Here is a 17,464-nt window from a genome sequence, read left to right as displayed (position 1 = left end):
AAGTGATAGGATTTTATTCTTTTTACGGCTGAATACTATTCCATTGGGGAAACAAAGCATCTTTTGTGTAACTGTTCATCTGCAGAAGGGCAAGTGTATTGACTTCACATTTTGTCTATTATAAATAATGTTGCAATTAATATTGGGGTATAATTATCATTTTATTATAAAGATTTCACCTTCTTGGAAATACACGAAATACCAAAATTTCTGGGTGAAATGGCACTTATATTTTTTTAGTTTTATGAGGAATCTCCATACTGTTTTTCATAATGGCTGTACAGATTAATGTCCCACTAGAAGTATTTTAACAGTTCCCTTATCTCTACAGACAGAATTTGTTACTTTTTGCCTTTTTGATGATAAACAGTTTAACTGGATGAAATAATACCTCATTATTATTTTCAATTGAATTTCTCTTATGAAAAGTGAACTTCAGCAGTTTTTCATGTGTTTTTGGCCAGTTGCATCATTTAAAGCACTGTCTAGTGATCTTTTTTTTTTTTTTAAATTGATGCAAATTCTTTGGAGGTTAATTTGGCAATATCTATCCTTTTTTTTTTAAGTTTGCTTTGGTCAATGTGAATTTATTTATTTATTTATTTATTTATTTATTTATTTATTTATTTATTTATTTATTTTATTGGTTGTTCAAAACCTTACAAAGTTCTTGACATATCATATTTCATACATTAGTTTCAAGTGGGTTATGAACTCCCATTTTTACCCCAAATACAGATTGCAGAATCACATCAGTTACACATCCACTTTTTATATAATGCCATACTAGTAACTATTGTATTCTGCTACCTTTCCTATCTTCTAGTGATCCTTTTTAATATACTATTTGAATTTGATTTGAAATGTGTTTTTGAAAATTTTTGTGTTCACATTCTTCAAGAATATTGGTGCTGGCAAAATGTGTATGTAGAAGAATAAAACTCCATTACTTCCAGTCACCATATGGAAAGGTCTGCTGACCTCTTCATCACCTTGGAGTAAATTCAGATTAGAACTACCAATGATACTTTCAAAATGACTAGAAAAGTACAAACGTTCCAATGAATGAGAATAATTAATGCATGTAAACCTGACAATGCTTATTACCTTGATTTGATTATTAAGCATTGCATACATATTTTTGTCATTATTATATAACCTCCAATGATGTGCAAGTAGTATGTCTCATAGAAATAAACAAGAACACAGTGTTTAAAAGAAATGATAAATGAAGAGATAGAAGCATTCAATTTGGTTCAAACATTACACAATATATTTGTGTATCTAAATATCACATTTTACCCCATCAATATGTAAAAGTTTGTTTTTCTCTGTCAGATAAGATAAAATAGATTTAGTCAGTTTTGGAAAGAGTAAATAGAAGGAATATGTCTATTTTGTCTAAGTCATAAAATAATTAGCAAATGTTATTTTTTCAAAATCTTTCAGTATGTGTTTAATCTTCATGGCTCTGTAGTAATACATTCTCTTTCACTCTTGATAACACTGATTTTATTTTTTTCTGTTTTTGCTTATTCAGTTCTGCTAGGGTTGTCAATTTTGCTTATTCATTTCTGTAGGGGTTATGGAGGTTATCAATCTTATTATCTGTTTCTTTTTTACCATGCTTGTCAGAGTGAATCTATGCTCATGGAATTCAGTTATTATTCAAGGGCAGAGTCCTTCAGAGTTTCCAGTGAAGTGACTTGGGTGTTTACTGAGCTTTTATGAATTGACATTGTATAATTTCTAAACTTTTATTTCCACAGTGACAAAAAGTAGCTGAGATTTCTGTTCACCCTTTTTTCAGCCTCCTAGTTTTTGGTCTCTCCCTGGAACTGTGTACACTGCTCTGTCCCTGTCAATTCTCCCTGATTTCTAGCTAACCTGAAATGCACAAAATATTTATTACTTGTAAACAAAATACTGTATAGATATTACCCAATAATGTTTATTTTTTTATTTTTTTTAAACAAAGAACTGTATTTTATTTTATTTTATTTTTTTTTTTTTTAAAGAGAGAGTGAGAGACAGAGAGAGAGAGAGAATTTTTTTAATCTTTATTTTTTAGTTTTCGGCGGGCACAACATCTTTGTTTGTATGTGGTGCTGAGGATCGAACCCGGGCCGCACGCATGCCAGGCGAGCGCGCTACCACTTGAGCCACATCCCCAGCCCCCCAATAATGTTTAATTAGTTTGACAGCCAAACTTTTGCCTCTTTTTGTAGTAAGTTAGTACTTTTAATTAGTAGTAATTTTTCAATATTAAAAAAATGGAGATTGATCCTCCTATATGAAGTATGGCCATTAACAAAACTAGAATTACAGAGGTGAAATCTTTGCTGGGTAAGGAATCTGTCTAGAGTGAGGGCAGATATATTAAATTATTGTGGCTTCAGGTATTTATAATTCCATTTCTGGGGATAATATGTCTTATTCATAGAAACTAGTTGCAGTAATTTTAGGAAATTGAAAAGTGGCATTTTAAGATTTAAAAGGTAGGATTTATGATTATTATACTATTATGAGGAATACTTCTAAAATTTTTGGAATTTATTCATGTTTAGGTAAGAAAACAAAAGACAAAAACCAGTCAACAACAAAAGTAACCAATTAACTAGTCACATAATTTTAATTAAATTTGTAATTTGACAACTCAAAAATTCAAAATTGCTATTTGATTTCATCTCCTCAGTCTAGTAGCTACCAAACTACCCCCATCTTCAGTGTAGTCATGAGACTTTCCAATGCTTCAGCCATTGCATTGAGATACACTTTTGAGAATCTTGGTTTTAGGGCTGGGGTTGTGGTTCAGTGGTAAAGAGAGTGACTTGCATGTGTGAGGCACTGGGTTCCATCCTCAGCAAAACATTAAAAAATTAATAAAGTAAATATACTGTATCTATCTACAACTAAACTAAATAAATAAACAAATAAAAACTAAAAAAAAAAAAACTTTCCTTTTATTTCTTTTGCAAAGAGTTGAACACTACCATAGAAATCAGGTATCCCATTCTCTTTAAACATATGATTCTGTGAGAGTGGTCATTCAATTTTTACACTTTTTCTTTCATTATACAGTTTTTACAGGTGATCACTGATTACAATCTAATTACTTTTCTCTACTGCAGGCAATATTTCTGAGCATGACCCAGTAAGAGTAGAAGAATTTAAAACACCATCAGCTTCAACATGGCCAAACAATCAATAACGGAATGTTTACATTTTCCTGAATGATTATCCACAACCTTGTACAGTGACAATTACAGAAACAATTGTTTTTGTTTTTAAAGGAAAAGTAAATGGCTTAATGTTTTAAGCATAGAGATTGTTGGTTAATTGGGATGCCACAGTTGTGGGGGGAAAGGGGGGACTAGAAAGAAGCTGGAGCTACAGTAAAGCCATACCACAGAAATCAAGACCCTGTTTGCAGTAAATAATTTATAGAGAAGCTTGCCCTGTTGCTTCTGTTGCCAGCATCAAAAGACAGTTTTTCTCCTGGAAAACATACTTGGCTAACCCAGGTTCCTCTGCCAACCGAATAAATACTCTTCTCTGCTCATCTTTATCACTAAGTCCTTGCTCGTGGCATGACTTTGTGCTTCTGAGCTGCGGTTATGCAACCTGTCCATGACTTAGGTGGGATAGTAAGTGTATTGAACAGCTTCATTCAGCTTTTAAGACAGCAAATATAATCTCATGGTCTGAACAAAATACAACAGTTCTTATTTCCTTTACATGCTAGCTTTGTGTTAACTGAGGTTTTTCTCCATGAGCATTATATTTGCAGAAACTGGGTCACACGAGCAGCATGGCTACTAAAGTTTTGTCGCTGACATTACACTTGTAAAGTCCTTGCTTACCATTTGGATGACCATCTTAAGTTATAGCTACCATTTTAAGAAAAAAAATTTTACTTTCCTGCCCAGGAGCATTTGGCTCACCACTCCCTTGTACCAACCCAGTCCCATATGTGCCTGCATTCTTTTCACCCAACCAGTGTCACCACTCCCTCTTACCAAAACCACCCTTAAACACCAACATGAGGACCTGCCAGACTCTAATCCCTGATCCTTCCCCATAAAAGTCCCAAACCCCAAGCCTGTTTTGACTCTTTCCGTCTATGGAGAGATGTGCCTTTATTTGCCAGCTCTGACAAATAAACTCTCTTGTGTATCTTTGCCTGGTCTCTGTTTTTCAATTCTCACTGGCCCATCTCCTGGTTTCTTGTTTTCCTTTCAATACTCAACCCTTTCTGCTCACATTTCATTGATGAAATCAAGTTGCAAGTCCACATGCGATGTTAATGGGGCAGGAAATTAAACTCCTCCCATAGAGAAACACTTAAAATATCTTAGCCATAGGCAGGGATGTAAAATCCCTTCAAAATAAAGTCAGAGGATAATTGGAGACATTAATAAAGTTGACTAAACTAATGTATTTCCTCCCATAGTATTAGATAAGCCACATCAATCCTTTCATGATGGACATTCACCGAATACAGAAAAGAGTTTCAGATGTTTGTCAGTTTTATTATGATAAAAGTGTAAATTATAAACTTTGTGACTCATTCCTTGAAAGATAGTTTTTAACTTGTTTGACCACTTTTGGATACAAGAATTATTAGTTGCAGAGGTGATATCTGCAGAGCACAACAAAGTTGCAGTTTTTAACTTCTGGCATAATATTTTTAAATGCATGAAACATGTTACCTACTTAGGGATCTACCTCATTCCCTTTAGAAATATTTCAAGTTACTGGAAATATCCAAATGGGTTTGGTAATTAGTTTTATAGTACTAACAAAGATAACCAAGTACAGGTACAGTAGACATGATGTGATCAAGAAATATGTTTTAAAAATAGAGCTCATCTTTGTGACTATGAATGACTAATATACTATTTGAAATACTACCAGGATTTCTGAAACAGACTTTCATATTAAGTGTGATCAGATTACTACTGGAAATTGCTTTGGGAATAATTTCATTGAAATTAAGCAATGCATTGCAAGAATATCCAAAAAACTAAACAAGTTCTTCTAAAACAAAGTTCAACAAATTTCATCAAACTCATTTCTACCTAAAGGCAAAGTTCTATTTTTATACAGATGATACAGGTAAGCACTTATAATTCTGCTATTGATGGAATATAAAACAATAATGCTCACAGTAATTACCATCTAGATATAGCTCGGGAAATTGAGAAAAAACTGATAGAGGCAAGTTTTTGGAGGAAGACAGAACTTTTAAAAATTTTTGTTGATAAAGTATTTAAAATAAAATTTTGAAGGACCTTTTGAATTTTGAAAGACCTTTATTTTATGTATTTGTATGTGATGCTAAGAATCAAACCCAGTGCCTCACATATACTAGGCAAGCACTCTTCCATTGACCTACAACCCCAGGCCAAGGTCTCTTTTTCTTAATAGAGGGCAAGATAGTATGTATGAGCTTGCTTCAAAAAGAGTCAGGGACAATACATTAAGATATAAGGAAAAAGAAGGTAATTTAAGCAACATTAAAGTGAAGACAATTAAGTGGAACAAAAAGAGCAAGTTCTGAGATAATAAACTGAAAACAAAAGTTCTTTGAAATAAATGGGAAAAGTCTTGGGCTTTTTATAATAGCTGATGGTACATTTAGTTAAAAACAAGCTTGATTAGAAATGGAGAGGAAGGTACAATGTATTAGATACTCATGTTAGCAGCCTAAATTATTTTTTCTCTCTCCCTGTATGCACAATGTGTGTGTGTGTATACACACACACACACACACACATAATTGTAACTTTTGTTTATGTATATATAAATACATATATATATATATATATATATATATATATATATTTCTAACTTAAAGATATATCACCAGACTTTCTTGTTTTGTCTTTCTTTTCTTTTCTTTTTTTTTTTTTTTTTTTTTTTTTTTTTTTTGAGATCATCTTGCTGAGCTTCCAAGTTTGGCCTCAAACTTGGGATTTTCTGTCTCAGTTTCCTGAGTTGCTAGGATTATAGGAGAACACTAATGTGCCCATCTGTAATATACTTTTAAAAATTGATGTTATTTATTTATTTATTCTGCCATGTTGGGTTTTGGACATTTCTACTATTACATTTACTAAATGAAGACATAAGTGTTTAAAATAATTATAAATATATTTAAAAATAAAGGCCAAGGATCAGGATAATTTTTACAATTATAATAAACAAAAAATCTGAATTGAACATAACTTCTTCATTTTATTTGATTCTCAGTAAAAATTTGTATAGCAATTCATGTTGTTTAAATACCTTTAATTAATTTTCATAAATGTGATCTTTTTTAATGTGCTCTACATACTGTGGTAATGGCATAATTGAGTCTGTATTTTTATATTATGAAACAAAGCCTCAGTAAATTATGCAGCATTCTCGTGTTATCTCTTTTTTCATCATTGTGCCCCAGATACCTGAACAAGTAAGACTTAAAGGAGGCAAAGTTTATTTTGAGCTCATGATTTCAGAAGTTCATTCCATGGGTGGCTGACTCTATTGCTCTAAGTTAGAGCTGAGGCAGAGCATCAGGTGGAAGGACATGGCAGAGGATAAATGCTTGGTCCATGGCAGCCCAAGAGAAGAGAAAAATAGGAGTTTGGGAAAAAACATAATTCCCCAAGGGCATGCTCCTAGTGACCTACTTTTTCCAGCCATGCCCTACCTTCCAATAATTACCATCCTATAATACATTCAAATTATTAGACCATCAAATAGATCAACCACTTATTTGGTTGTAGGGCTCATAATCTTATGATTTCACCATTGAACAATCCTACATTGCCTAACACCATAAACTTTTCAGGGGACACTCCATATCTAAACCATAACAGTACTTGAAGTTACAAAATACATAAATGAAAAACATGTTATTAAGCACATCCTCTCTGATCTTAGACTATACTATGTCCATTCTGTCTCTTGGCCCAAGAGGATGTTGTAGGTTGTGGAAGGTCAGGGGATACCCAAGAACCTAGAAGACCACATAATAGAAGCATAGTGCTACTGTAAGTAATGTATAATAGGTTTTCCAAGTATTTCACTTTACCAAATATGGATTATATTGCATTATCTCTTTTTTATGTATTTCTTTGTAATTGGCTTCATTCAGAACCACAACTCAAATTTATAAATATAAATCAATTGACTATTTCTTGGATCAATGTGCTTCTAAAGCCTTTTGATTCATTATTAATGTATGTTAAGTAATAAAGGTACACAAAATATTCTAGGAGAGGTAAAACTACAGATACATTCATTTTATTATGAAGACACCAACAAGAAATAATAATTCAGCCATTAGCTAATATATATGATAGTTTTGTTGTAAACTATATATTAGGTGCAAAGATAATTTCTTAACACTATGACTCAGTACAGTAGATGCCATTATTATTTATGAATAATTAATGGGAATGAAGGGTCTATGGTTGCTAAATCAAGTTCACAGAGCTAGGAGTTTATAATCAATCATAGACAGATTTTTATCAATGCAAACTGTCTTAGTTTTTAACTCCATGTTACATTTACCACACATAGTCATGCCCAATTTTCTGTAGGGCAAATGTTCCAAGAACCCTAGTAGATGTCTGAAATTGTGGATAGCACAGAGATCCATGTGTATTATTTTTTTCTGCATGTAAAGAACTATGATAAAGTTTTGTTTAGGAACTGGCCATGACAAGAAAACAATAACTAATAAAATAGAACAATTATAACAATACACTATGATAATATTTCCAGAATTGGTATTCCTGTAATTTGTGGCCATAAATTAAAACAGAGGATACATAAACTGAAACACTGCCATTCTACTTCAGTGGATCTGAGAACTCTGACAGCCACTAAGCAAAAAAAAAAAAAAAAAAAAGTGGAAATGTAACAAACTAAGCAGGGGCATGCTGGGCACAGGGTGATTCACATCCTGGGTGGGTCAGAGCTGGACTTGCTGATCATGCTACTCAGTATGGAGTACAACTTAAGTTATGAATTGTTTTTTTCTGGGATTTCCTATTGAATATTTTTGAGTCATAGTGACCTTGTGTAGTTGAAATATAAAAAATCCAAACTACAGATAATGGTCAAGAGCTGGAGTACAGTACAGGATTTCCTTTGACTACCATCTGCAGTCAATGGTAGATAGAAATAATAAGATAACTCATGAAGATGTAGTGACCTATGATTGGAGACAGAATGGCAGAGAAGAATGCAAATTATAGAATAATGGAATGATACCAGCAAATACCAACTATACTCAAAGTAGAGGGTCTTGAAATTCAGAAGATGAGAGAGATCAAATTCAATTTCAAATCAATGAGAGTTCAATATTGGAATTTAGACGTGACACAGGGCTAAGAAATTTTTATTATTGTGGCTTTCTAGATTTAGAACAACTTTTTTATCTTTTTGTTTTCCTACATGTTATGCAAGCAATAAAGTTTAAATCTCTTTAGAAATACTTTGGCCTACTTTAGAAACATTACTGAAAGCAATTTTTATTACATGCAAACAAAAACATGTTTGCAAAATTTAGGAAGTGCTAAGAAACAATGAATGCACCACTTTTGCCATTATTTATTATTGTTTGGGGAGTGTTATGGATTAGATATGAGGTGCTTCCTAAAAGGTCATGTATGATAAAATGCAAGAAAGTTTAAAAATCAGATAAAATTGGGATTCATATTTTGTTTATAGTAAATTGAACATTCTCTCTCTCTCTCTCTCTCTCTCTCTCTCTCTCTCTCTCTCTCTCTCTCTCCCTTTCTCTCTCTGCTTAGTGCCTGAAGTGATATCCTGAGCTGCTTTCCTTCACCACACTCTTCTGCCAAAATAATCTGCCTCACGTGGAGCCCGGAGCTATGGAGTTATAATTTATGGACTGAGATTTCTGAAACTATTAGCCCCCAAACAAACGTTTTCTCTTCTAATCATTCTTGCCAGGTCTTTTTTTCATAGCAGTGAAAAAGCTGACTAAAACAAGGATAAAGTCACTGGTATAGGAAATAATGGAAGTAATGTAACAATTATGAGAGTTTTGCAAGATTTTCTGATTTTTAAAAATTAATCAAATTATTCAAATCCTCAGAAGAATTTGAATACCCACATGTTCAAATGCTAGTCTCTATTGTTTATCTCTTCATAAAATATATGAAATTTTTTCATCCTGCCTCATCTTATAACATAGTATATTATACTCAATGAAATAAGATTCTGCCTCATGCTACTAAAATCTAAAGTTTGATTATCTTGATACTTTGTTTCTTAAATTAATTAGATTAACAATAACAATAATGACAAGAGTAATAATAGAAATTGATTGAATACTTCTGCATACCTGGTCTGTAACTGACTTGTTTTTCGGAAACTTACTCAAAATAATTTTATGAAGGAATCTTAGAAAACTGGGAATGGAACCACCATTTGACTCAGTTATCCCACTACTTGGTCTATACCCAAAGGATTTAAAAACAGCATACTATAGCGACAGAGCCACATCAATTTTTATAGCAACACAATTCACAATAGGTAAACTGTGGAGCCAACCTAGATGTCCTTCATAGATGAATGGATAAGGAAAATGTGAGACATCTAGGTTGGTTCCACAGTTTAGCTATTGTGAATTGTGTTGCTATAAACATTGATGTGGCTGTGTTGCTATAGTATGCTGTTTTTAAAATCCTTATACACACACACACACACACACACACACACACACATTCTATAGCTGTGTCGATATAGTATGCTGTTTTTAAATCCTATGTATACACACACACACACACACACACACACACACACGGAATAATATTCAGCATTAAAAGGGCATAAAATCATGGCATTTGCAAGTAAATGGATGGGATTGGAGAATACAATTATAAGTGAATTTAGCCAATCCCCCCCAAAAAAAAAATGCCAAAAGTTTTCTCAGATGTAAGGATACTGATTCATAATGGGGATGAGAGGGGGATCATGTGAGGATTAGATGAACTCTAGATAGGGCAAAGGGAAGGGAGGGGCATGGAGGGGGCATGGGGTAGGAAAAATGGTGCAATGAGATGGACATCATTACCCTGAATATAGGTATGAAGACACTAATGGTGTGAAGATAAAAGAGTGCATACTGTAACACCCTTAAATGATACTTATTTGGGCAATCTGAAAAATTACCTTTTACTACATTCAAATATACTGAACTTCTTTAATAGAATAAGTAAAATTTAAAATCTACAGGGTAATAATAGAAAAAACCTGAAGCTACTTTTAACAAAGCAATTCAATCTAAATAGTAATGTGTTGAATGCTGTGAAGGTGAAGGCAGAGATTAGAGCAGCCTTAATGGATGCATGCTAGCAGCCACCAGAAATGCAGAGGCAAGGAACTAATCTCATTGTAGATCTTCTGGAGGAAGTGTGACCTTCCTGACACTTTGTTTTTGTCCCATTAATGTCTTCGCTTGGCTCCAGTCTCTGAAATTTTGTTGGGATACATTACATGGTTCCAGACATCAAGTTTGTAGCAACTGACTGAACGATAGGACTCTAATATAGATTTTGATACAGATATGGAATGTTGTAACATTAAGTACAAGAAAATGTGTTAGAAACTTTGGAATTGGATAATATGAATGGAGGCTACAAAAATTTTTAGTCACATAATAGAAAATGCTTAAATTTTCATGAACAGTCTGTTGATAGAAATGTGGATGTTAAGAGTTATTTTTGATGGGATCTCAGAAAAACAAAAAGAAAGTCATCATTGAAAGCTGTTGGAAAGGTAATCCTTATTGTAGGATGATAGAAAACTATGCTAAATTATACCTTACTGTTATGTGGATAATAAGAAATTGTAAGAAAGGGATTTTGATTAAGCTGAGTACTGAAGGTATTGCCTACTTGTGTATATAATGTCAGAAGACAAAAATATATTGAAGAAAAAATAATTAATCATAAAGGAATCATGTGTTGAAGACACCTAGGTTGATTTCTTAATTGTAAGTTATTTAAGGGTTGGGTTTATGAGTTTCACCTCTTTATAGTCCCTGCTCCTTGCCCAAAGTGAGTGTTTGGTCATTGTTGATGGACTGAGAATGGGGTTTCATTTAAAAAGTATTACAAAATTACTACTTTCCAGACACATCAGTGGCATTTAAGCTTATTATTTACAGACTGGTAATAATGACTGCATTAATAGGTTACTGTATGACCAATGTGATTCTTCAACCTACACAATCAGAAAAATTAGAAATTATACCCCATTTGATTCAAATGTATGAATTGTCAAGATCATTGTACTGTCATGTGTAGCTAATATTTTTTTTTTCCTTCACACAAATACTTAGTTAAGTGCAAATATGTAGTTTCATGGGTGTAAAGATGAATAGAAAAGTTCTATCAGACTCTTTCATACTAAGAGAATTCTATATATCTGATTTATACTACATGATAATATATGAAAATTTTGGATTGATCAATCCTATTTAGATGGCACTTTGGCCTTGAACTGCTGTATTAATACGTCAAAGTTTTGAAAATGTTAATAAGGTATGAATATATTTTAGATCTGAAATGGCCATAAATCTTTAAATTACTAAACTGATTACCAGTTAATACAACTTTATTCTTTGCATAATTACAGTAGCCAATTTGCTTGAACATGGTGTTTTTGAACATTGATATTTTACATAGTTGATGTATTTACATTGGTAAAAAGAAAAAAAAGGAAGCAGCATTGGATTATTTGGGACAATATCAACCCTGCCTGGTTTGCTAAATGTGATAAAATTAGGAAAGTAACTGCTAGGAAAATACATTGAAGAAGAAATGACTATGGTGTAGATGAAATTTTTTTATTAATTCTCAAGAGATTACATGCATGACACACGAATTCACTCAGCTATCCTGCACAGTACCGCCATACATATTGTGTGAGACAGGAGAGATGTGAGGAAGATGCTCTTTACTAAAGGTGCAAACTCCTGTGGCATACTAGGGGGAAACCAAGCCTTTTCAGAATGATATATCATCATAAGCACTTCCTCTTGAACTGAAATAGACTGAAAAAGAATTCAATGAATAAAAGTTTTTGAACTAAAAATATTATACAGGCAGGAAACTACTAGAAAACACATTACCCTTCAAGATGAATACTCCTGTACCTTGGAAAAAAAAATAAAACCTTTAAAAACTTACCTGCATGAAATCAGAATCATTTGGGGCTGTGACAACTTTTTCTTCTTCTTCTTCTTCTTCTTCTTCTTCTTCTTCTTCTTCTTATTATTATTATTATTATTATTATTATTTCTATTTTTTAAAATTTTTCCTCCCCTTTCTGTGTGTGGGAATGTCTAAGAAGAATATAAGTATGTCTGTCACATCTTTGTAACTTTTGTAGCTTCATGGGGGTAAAGATGAATAGAAAAGTTCTATCAGACTCTTTCATACTAAGAGAATTCTATGTATCTGATTTATACTACATGATAATATATGAAAATTTTGGATTGATCAGTCCTGTTTAGATGGCACTTTGGCCTTGAACTGCTGTATTAATACATCAAAGTTTTGAAAATGTTAATAAGGTATGAATATATTTTAGATCTGAAATGGCCATAAATATTTAAATTCAAAAAGACTACGTAGGCTGAATAAGGTTCCCCAAATACTAAGTGTTTTTCTGTTGGGTTTGCGTATCTTATCATATTTGGAAAGAAGGGGAGGGGCCTTGCCAAATGGTTTAAGGTAAGAATGTCAAATAGGAAAGATTATCCAGGATTTTCTGGATGATCTCTATATGCAGCCCAGTATATCCATATAAGAGGCAGAGGAAGATTAGATACATACAGCAAGAATGCAATGTGATCAAGGAGGTGGAGATGGGATGAAACTGTGCAAAGCAGGAAATGCCATCAGAGGCTCTACAAGGAAGGGAAATATCTTCTCTTGATCTTCTTTTGGTAATGGGCTCTGCCAAAATATCTTGATTTTAGCCCGGTGATAGTGGCACTGAATTTTTGTCTGTGATAATTTGTTATAGCACTAATGTGAAACTAACATGATATGTTAAGATCACAACATTAATGTTATTTGCTATGGGAATCATGCTAACATTTTCTAAGAATCTTACATAAAATGCCCACATTTGAACCAATAGTCTAAATGCTTGCTTTGTTTTTAATTTTTGTTACCAATTTTATTAATAAAATCAAGTGCCTACCTGAATACAAAGCTTCATATTAGAGGATAGATTTCCAATTTTAAAAAAGAAAACAAAGAAAAAAAGAGAGAGAGATAATAGGGAAAGGATAAAAATGTTTTTTTTTTTTTTTTGATCTCTGTTGAACTTCATATCCAGTTTAAACTGCTGCCTCAGGACAGTTGTGAGGGTCACATACCCTAGGAAGTACATGTTGTAGTGACTTTAGCTCTATGGTGACATGTTGATATAAGAAAGACCATTTTTGTTGTACTGTTTTTCATTAGAGGACCCTGATGTAGACTTCTTTAAGATCCATAGACCCCCCATTCTCTCCAGATCTTCCTTACTTTTTGCTACAGTTTATACACAGCTTATTTTTTTAAAAAAATGTGTTTATGTAGTGGAATAAATTTTTGCAATCTGAAAATTGTGCTTTCTTATGGGAAAAACAAAGTGCCTACTACCACAGTTTATTTATTTATTTATTTTTTCACTGATGATTGTATTTGATGAAAATCATGTAGTCAATAATAATGATATCATGACGTGTGTATGTGTGTGTGTGTGTGTGTGTGTGTGTGTGATAATATAATTAAGCTGGTAACTCTGGGACAGGCTAATTTGATACAGACACTTTTAGAAATCTCATACTCCCATGCTGGCTTTTAACTAATATCTACTCTGATAAACATGCACATGTGAATTCTGTATTTGAGTTTGTTGTATGTAGAACAAAAGTCATTTTCTATGTTTTACTGATGGAAGGCAAGAATTAAAATGTCATTGTCCAAGAGAGTGTGTACAGTCAAGAAGTTCGTAATTTCTAAACCAGGAAGCAACAGCAGAAACATCACAGGAACCACTGATGTTTTCAAAAAAGAATGTGTCTAGTTTCCCTAGTAATGTGCACAGTGTTCTGAGCACATTGGAAACCCTGCACATTTCTCCATAGGAAAGCACCTCTAGGCATGGAACTATTGGTCTCAATGGAACTATTAGAAATTTTAATGAGGAAAGAAACTTTTCTCCATATGCGCTTTTTGTTAACTTGCTCAATTGATGAAAAAAGTTGAGATAATATAGTGACAAAGTTCCCAGGGCATCAATAATATTGCCTTCTGATGATACCCCCAAAAGAATTATCAGGAAAATGACTGGTTGAAAAGTAGTAGAATGTTGAAATTTGATATGTGCTCACTTTGATATCATGTTTGAACTAAGTACTCAATCACAGCTAAAAATATAAAAAAATATGGCATACTCTATGAGGTTCTAATTTATAGGTAAAGGTAGGCAAAATGCATTCACAGGAGTAGATTTTCATTTTTCTAGTTCAAAATAGGATTCATATTAAAATAATACTGTTATAATTCTGAATTCTTAATAGTTGGAAAACATGGTGACTGTGCATCTACTTTCAAGTTCAATTCAGGTACTCATCATATTTATGGTTTTCTACCTGAGAGAAATTAATGAGCTCTCACCTAACTGACATATATATTTTTGAACTAAATTAAATTCAAACACACAATGGACAATCAAGAAAAATTTTCTTCATCTCTGTTACTTCTTAGTAGAATATTAGGTATTAGGTGAGAGAGATTTTTCTTGATCTTGTTCTACTTTCAAGTGTGAATATCTTGCATCCTTTTTTCCCTTGTCACTGCTATGGATGAAACCCAGCTCTTGCATATGCTAGCCAATCACTTTATAATTTGGCTCCCCTCCACTAACTCCCAAACAATATTTTACACCTGAGTTATAATACTATTTATAAACCACTCAGCGAAATTTTATGTATGAACTCATTTTCATACGGTATTTAAAATTTTATTTTTGTTTACAATATGTAAATGAACAACACACTGTAAAGTTGGATATAAACGTTCTCAACTTTATAGAATCAGAGCCTTTTAATTGTACTTTCAGCCCAACTTACTAAAACAAATACACAGAAATCTAGAAAAAATGAGAAAAGGCACAAGACAAGAAACACCCATGAATCCCACTCACTTTAGCTAATATTCTACTGTGAAGTAACTCCAGACAAACATGAGTTTGAAGTAGGAGGCTGAAGTAGGAGGTTCGAGAGTCCAAGGCCAACTTTACCAATTTAATAAGGCTCTAAGTATCTTAGTGAGACCCTGTTACAAGAGGGAAAAAAAAAAAGGAGTGGGCGCTGAATGTGGCTCAGCACCTCTGGGTTCTATCCCCAGTACCAAATAAATAAATATATAAATAAACAAAACAATATCAAAAAAGAGCTCTTTGCATTTTTCTTTATTTCTTGCTTTTGTGGGCATGTAAAGAGTAATGATGTCATAACACAAAAAATGGTGGTGGCTAAAATACTGACTTTTTTCTCTAGGGTATAATTTATCCTTTGCACCATATTTAATATATAATTTTAATTGTGGCCCCGGTCAACTTACTGGTTTACCGTTTCATATATAGCGTTTTCGTCCAGTGTCTGTTCATAGCAACTTTCTCTAAATTTAGTTGACTATGGATACATGTGTTTACCTCTAGACTCTATTCTGTTTTGCTTGTCTATGTGTGTCTTTGTAAGCCAATATCATTCTGTTCTTGTTGTTGCCATTTTGTTTTGTGTGATTCTGGGGACAGAACTCAAGACTTAGGACATGCTAGGCAAGAAACCTACTTCTGTGCATCAGCCACAGGTCCCATGGTGTTTTGTTTACTCCGGTTTTTTGATACTTTTTAAAGCTAGTATCATAATGCCTCCTGCTATGTTCTTTTTGATCCAGATGGTTTTCTTATTCACTGTTGCTTTTGATTTCCTGTACATCTTAACAATTATTTTTGGTTCTGTGAATTTCCTCAAAAGTTTTAAAATATAACTACAATATGATTCATCAATTCCGCTGCTAGATATGTATTCTAGCCAATGCAGAAATGATGTCAAAGAGCAATCTGAAAACCAGTGTTCATGAAGCCACATTCATAAGTACCCAGGAAATGGGAACAGAGAAGTATCCTTCAACTGATTAATGGGTGAAGAAAATTTGCTACATATACACAAACAACTTCTATTCTATTATAAAAAGAACAAAATCCTTCCATATGGGACAACATGGAGGAACTAGGAAATCATGTGTTAAATGAAATATACCAGACACAGGAAGACAAGAAACACACAGTATTACTTATGTTACTTATGTATGGAATCTAAAGAATTTGATTACTTAGAAATTAAGAGTAGACTGCTGACTACCAGAAATTAAGATCAGAGGAGCTTGGGGTGTGGAAAATTTCAACAATTGGTACAATGTTTCTGTTGGGAGCAACAAGTTCTAGAGTACTGTTACACAATATTAAAAAATAGATAATAATATACTATACATTTCAAAAAGCTAGACAACAGCATTTTGAAAATTTTCACTACAAAGAATTGATAGATACTTGATGGGATAAGTATCTTTAGCCTTATTTAAGCATTTCATAAGATGCACACATATTAAACTTTACACACTACTCCATTAATATACATACATTTTCTGCTTTTGTGTATGTTTGAATTACATTTAAAAAAGTGCTTTTCTTAACTTTAAATGTCTTTGCTGGTATCTTTCCTCATGGAAAATTATTTATATTAATTACCTTTTACTAAAACTTAAACTACAAAATTGTCTCTGCTTAAAATCTATCAAACTTTTAGTTAGTATATTTATTAATAATAACCATTGCAATAGTAGATTTTATATTTTATAATTTTAAAAATTAAACTTTAACTTTCATTGTAAACATCAAAAAGTTAACAAACCCAACAAAAATATTAAAGGTGAGAAAGTTTCAGAAAATTAAAAATCAGCAGATATTTTAAATTTTTTGTCATAATATGAAATTACTAGATATTATATAGAAATATTAGCTGATATAATTACAGTTGTTTTTATAAAATTAGTGTATTTATAATTTTATTTTAGTCAGTCATGAAAAAATAACTAAAATCATGAACTTCAGGGCTATGTGCAAGAGGGAAATAAAGCAAAAAATGGATGAAATTTTAATTTCAAGAAACTTTAAAAAATATTAAGTACTTTCAGAAACAAAGTTTTTTTAATAAAATAATAAAATTGATAGCAATTTTGAAAGCCCAGATGGTTCATAATACTATTAAATCACAAAAAATTAAAATGCGATTATATTGAAGTAACTTTGGACTTTTCAAGGCTAAGTATGGACTAGAAATTGTGAATTAAATATAAAGCCAGAAAAAAAG

Source organism: Spermophilus citellus (assembly GCF_964194105.1).
Source record: "Spermophilus citellus genome assembly, chromosome: 1".
NCBI lineage: Eukaryota > Metazoa > Chordata > Mammalia > Rodentia > Sciuridae > Spermophilus > Spermophilus citellus.
The sequence above is the reverse complement of the archived record's forward strand: the minus strand, read 5'-3'. Positions refer to the sequence as shown.